Below are 5,321 nucleotides of genomic sequence, written 5' to 3' on the forward strand. Positions count from 1 at the left end.
CCTGTCAGCTGATGCCAAATGCCTTCCTGCAGGGGCTGGGCAGAAGCTGCGGCCAGGCCAAGCTGGGAAACAGCCCTGCAGGGCGTGAAAGCAGCAGCGGGGCAGCGAGGCTGCCATGGATCCCTTCCTGCTGTGCCGGGCACGGCGTGTCCAGATGTGCAGCCAAAGGCCCTGGCTGCTGAGTCCCAGGGTAAGGCAGAGGGAAATGCTCTCACCATGCCCTTTGTGCAGTTCTGTACCGATTTGTTTCAGGGTGTTGTTTGGCTCGTGGGGTTTCTTCTGTCCTTTGCCTTTGTTCTTCCCTCTCAGGGGACCTTAAGAGAAAGTAGTTCCGTTTCCCAGGAATGGGTCCCACAAAAGCAGGGCTCAGCCTGTTGGGTCAGCAGGGAAGCACGACTTACCCCTGCCATGGGAGCCAGGCTTCTGTGCAGGAATCAGCAAAGGAACAGGAAAAGTCCTCCCTGCAGACCCATCTGTAAGACAAGAGCCACAGAATCTTCTGTCACCTGGTTCCTGACAGGCTGTCAACAATTCTTCCTTGGTGGCACACTGAGAACATACCTGCAGGAGACTCCAAGGGCTTCAAAACTTTATGCAGCCAAGCGAATGGAGAAGCCTTCCAAGCAACCACATCTAGAATGGATGACAGATGAGAACATTTTTCAGGGTGTGCTGGGATCCCCCTCTGCCACAGGGAACTGGGCACTGCAAGGGGGTCGGGTAAGGCCGTGGGAGCCGGATGTGAATGGATGTGGCCAAAGCTGCACAGGGGCCTTAGGAACTCTGGGCTGGCTCCTGGTGCCTCTTTCCATGCCCTTTGCAACATCCCTGGAGGGGCTGATGGAGCAACCCACGGCCCTCGGACTCTCTCTCACTCCCACAGCTGAAAATCTTGCTAAAGCACTGGGGAAAACTGCAGCAGGCAGTGCCACAACTATCCCTCTATCCCTCCATCCCTCCTGCCCTTTTCTCCCTCCCGTTCTACCTTCTTCGGTCTCTCCATGCCTCTTTTCCCCTGGGAACAGCTCCCAGATCCCAAGGGCACATATCCAGGCCCTCTCAGGACACACTGGAGCCTTGCTCTCCCCCTCTGTCCTTTCCCCACCGTGGGCACCTCGTGCAGTCACTGCCAGGTTTCAGGACATGTCTCCCATGGAGAGACCCCAGCAGGACTGCTCAGTACCCGAGTGCCCTGAGCCTGCTCGGGATAATTCCCCTGGGCTGTGCCACTCTAGTCCAGGCTGTGCCCGCAGTGCCAAGCAGCAGAGAGGGCAGCTCAAGCCTCAGCAGGGCTCAGGCTCAGATACACAGCAATTACCTCCTGTGCCTGTGCCTGGCATGGCCTCCCTTCCTGCAACAGAGGCTGGCACAGAACCACTGCTTCCTCCAGGAAACGCCGTCTTCTGCCCAGCCTCTCCATCCAGTTCTAGAGAAAGGAAGAGGGACAGTTGGATCAGGTGTGGTTGTTCCCCACTGGGGAGGTGGCAACTGTAGGAGGGAATGCTTGTCAAAGACATCACTAAGAATCAGGAAAATTCCTATAAACTTTTTGGGCAGGCCAGGGCCCTCCCTCCTACAAGCAGGTGCCCTTTCTGTTCTACCGGGCGACTGGAAAATTGCAGGGGATCTCAGGCCCATGGTGCAGTTTGGGGTGCCTGTCAGCTGATGCCAAATGCCTTCCTGCAGGGGCTGGACAGAAGCTGCGGCCAGGCCAGGCTGGGAAACAGCCCTGCAGGGCGTGAAAGCAGCAGCGGGGCAGCGAGGCTGCCATGGATCCCTTCCTGCTGTGCCGGGCACAGCGTGTCCAGATGTGCAGCCAAAGCCCCCGGCTGCTGACTCCCAGGCGAAGCATGAGGGAAATGCACCCACCTTGTCCTCCTGCCTGCTGCATTTCCTTCAGCATTTGCCTCATGTTTTCAGATGGCTCATGGGGTTTCTGGTGTTCTGTAGCTTTGTTCTTTCCCCTCAGAGGACCTTAGAACAACATTAGTTCCATTTCCCAGGAACGGATCCAACAAAAGCAGGGCTCAGCCTGTGGGGTCATCAGGCAGACGCTAGTCACCCCTGCGACGGGAGCTGGGCTTGCGTGCAACATCCACCAAGGGACCTGGGAAAGTCCTCCCTGCAGACACACCTGTAACTCAACAGCCACAGAAGCTTCTGCCATCTCTGCTGATCTGCACGGGCACCACTGAGCCGCAGCAGCGGTGAGGGGATCGTGCAGGGCGTGGGCACACACGTGCATGGTTCTGTGCTGGCACCTGCAGCGCTGCCTCCCTGGCCCAGCTTTGGGCTCTGAGCTGGCAGCTCTCCCAGGGGAAAGGCCTTGACCTACCCTCAGCATCTCCCAGAGCCTCAGTCCTGGATGTGGGTTCAGAAGCTGCACCACCTTCACCAGCAGGTTCAGCTGCAAAGAAAGGCAGGACAGAAGAGCTCCTGTGGCACTGCAGGTGATCCTCAGGCTGCCCACAAGGCTCAGCCCCGGGGCACAGCCCTGGGCCCGGCCCCTTCCCTCTCTGCTCTTCTCTGTGTCTGCACAGAGAACATGGAAGGACACACTGGCATTGCACACAGGAGGAAAATGGACAGCTAAATGCTGCTTCCTCCCAATGACAGTGATCCTGTGGGATCCCTCAGGGCTCCAGAAGGGAGCAGGGCAAGGTTTTCAGAATCTTTCAACCCTGACTTAACAAATGGCCCAGGAGTGAGCTTTTGCCACATGGACACGGATTATTCTGCCAGTCAAAACGGAAATGCAGAACTTGCCTCCAGCATTCTCTAAGACATTCAAAATGTCATTCACCAGGACTTCCAAGTCATGTAAGTCATGATCCAATTCTAGAAGGGAGCAAAGACCAGAACCATTTCTGTGTGTGCTGGGATCCCCTTCTGCCACAGGGAACTGGGCACTGCAAGGGCATCGGGTAAGGCCGTGGGAGCCAGATGTGAATGGACGTGACCAAAGGTGCACAGGGGCCTGGGGAGCTCTGGGCTGGCTCCTGGCCTCTCTCCACCCACTTTCCCTGCCCTGTGTAACATTCTGGGAGAGGAATGGGAAATGGGGCTACCCAGGGCCCCTTGGGACACTCTCCCTCCCACACAGGAAACCCTCCCTAAAGCCCTGGGCAAAACCATCCCCAGCACTTCCCGGGGAGCAGGGAGCGCTGTCCCGGGAAAGGGCAGCCAGGCTGCCGGCTCACCTGCTCGCCGCGCTTGCAGCGGAGCAGCCTGGGCAGCCCTGGCAGGCAGGGCCACGGCCAGGAGCAGCGGGAGTAGGAGGCGCAGAGCAAGGGCCATGCTGCCTTGCCCTCTGCCAGTCCTGCAGCTCTTGCTGCCACCGCTGTCCCGACACCGCTGTCCCAATGTCAGCACCGCTGCTGCCACCGCCGCTGCTGCCGCAACAGTTGTGCTCAGGGACTGACTGCTGGCTCCTTGTGCTGCTGTGCAACCACGGGGTTCTGGCACCTCTGGCACCTCTGTGACATCAGGGTCTGCTGAGAGCTCAGCCTGCTGTGACCCCAGAGCCCTGCTGTGACCTCATGGCCTTAGCTGTACCCCCAGAGTGTGCCCCCATCTGTACCAATGGACTGCCCTGATTTGTTGGGAAGGATGAAAGTTTGACAAGAAAGTCTCACAGATATGTGTGCTTGGCAGAGAGATTTTTGAATGTGGAATCTGAAGAAGAAATAGAGATGGAAGCAAGTGTTGATATAGAATAAAAGAATTGCCGAGCCACTCTTAGTGGATAACTAAGAAGGCAAATGGTGTGTTAGTTTGAAGGGGGCTTTATGATCTGGAGCAAAGGATAAACCCACCTGAAAGAAGAAGATGCTTTCACCAAGCATGAAGATAGCACAGGAAACAAGACGGCTGATGTTGCAAGTAGAAAGAAGCTCTCAGAATTTTCGACAACTTCTAGTTTAAACTGTAATGTACTAACTTTTAGTGACTGGAGAAAAATAACATGAATGTGGTAATTACAGTAGTTATGACAGGTTATAGATAAATGTTAAGGTACCGATTGGTTCTTCTCTCTTAAGATGCTCAACGAAGAAAAGTACATAATGCATTGTCAGCAAAACTAAAGGGTCTTCAGGCTTGTGTGCAGCTGGAGCTGACAGCTGCAGGCACAGGCTCTGTCACCCACAACCCTGGACTGCTGTAATGTCTTGGATGTAAGAAAGTGCATTATGAAGAGCTGCCTGGAGTCCCCCATCCCCCATTAAGGCTATTACACTGATTGTAATTGCTTTGCTTCATCCAAGGGCCATTGCTCAGCAAAACCTGCAGGGACACAGGGTCTTGTTTGGGTGGAGGCAGCATCTGCACAGCAGCAGGCTGGTAATGCAGCTGTGACAGGGACATTGGGCATGGGCATGGAGATGGGAAGTGTGTGCCAGGTGTGTCCCAGACAGAGGTGTTTGGATGTTGTTGTGAACTTGCAGAGTGGCAGCTGTTGAGCGAGGAGGTAGCTGCAGCCCCAGTTGCAGCTGGGACACTGTCCTGGGAAGACTTTATGATGCTTGTATCCCCATTTGTGGGTTGAGCCCAGAAATAAGTTTTGCACCTTTAGGTCTGGTTCCAAGAGTGAAGGGGGGACAAGAAGAATCGTGGAGTTTGTTATCAGAAACTGCACTTGCACGTCTGCATCCTTCTCCTGCACTGTGTTGTCTGCGGCAAGGACAGACAACAGGATAGAGCTCTACTTTGATTTTTAGTTAGTTTTAGCTAGCTAAGGCAGAGAATTTCTCTGGACTGTGGTTTTTCTTTTTTCGTGGAACTGTTTAAACCTCCTCTGGACTGAAAACCCAGAAGAGCACCAGCAGCTCACTGCTGTGGCCCACTGGGCTGGGCCAGGCTTGCAGCATTTCCAGTGCTAGAGGGACTGAGAAGAGAATGAGTTAGCAGAGCTATAGCCCACAAAGGTGACTTTCTGATCATGTCATCTCTTCTAAGTGGCGAGAGGTTTTATTGTTTAACATTGTTCATCATTTTTTCTGATGGTGAATTCTTTGCCTATTAAATAAAGAGGGTTTTTATCCCATTTTCACAAAAAAAAAATATTTTTCCCAATCTAGTTGGCAGAGGGGCCTCTTGAATGTGTTTCCTAGAGAATGCCTTTGGAGGTTATCTCCCAAATCTGCCCTAAACCAAGATAACAAGAGACCAACCTGCGCAGCAGCAGATTAGTATTGTACTCAAAGTTTGCTGCTGAAGACTAAGAGCTAAGCTTGTCAGATATTCTGAAAAATATCAAGAAAAAGGTTTTTCATTGGTTGTTGTGACTACGTAAAAATCTCCAGAGGGAAAGTGGTTTCTCC

At 53.8% G+C, this 5,321-nt stretch overlaps 1 long non-coding RNA gene across 1 annotated transcript; it reads right to left on the minus strand.

Moving 5' to 3' along the window:
- Nucleotides 1-1,318: 1,318 nt before the first annotated feature.
- LOC135292035 (uncharacterized) lies at nt 1,319-3,106 on the minus strand. Its single transcript, XR_010354610.1, has 4 exons — nt 2,336-3,106; nt 2,063-2,134; nt 1,870-1,974; nt 1,319-1,426 (listed from the first exon to the last, which is right to left on the minus strand). It is a non-coding gene; the product is annotated as an uncharacterized LOC135292035 (long non-coding RNA).
- Between the last annotated feature and the right edge of the window lie 2,215 nt (nt 3,107-5,321).

The sequence above is a fragment of the Passer domesticus genome, unplaced genomic scaffold, assembly GCF_036417665.1.
Source record: "Passer domesticus isolate bPasDom1 unplaced genomic scaffold, bPasDom1.hap1 HAP1_SCAFFOLD_184, whole genome shotgun sequence".
Lineage (NCBI taxonomy): Eukaryota > Metazoa > Chordata > Aves > Passeriformes > Passeridae > Passer > Passer domesticus.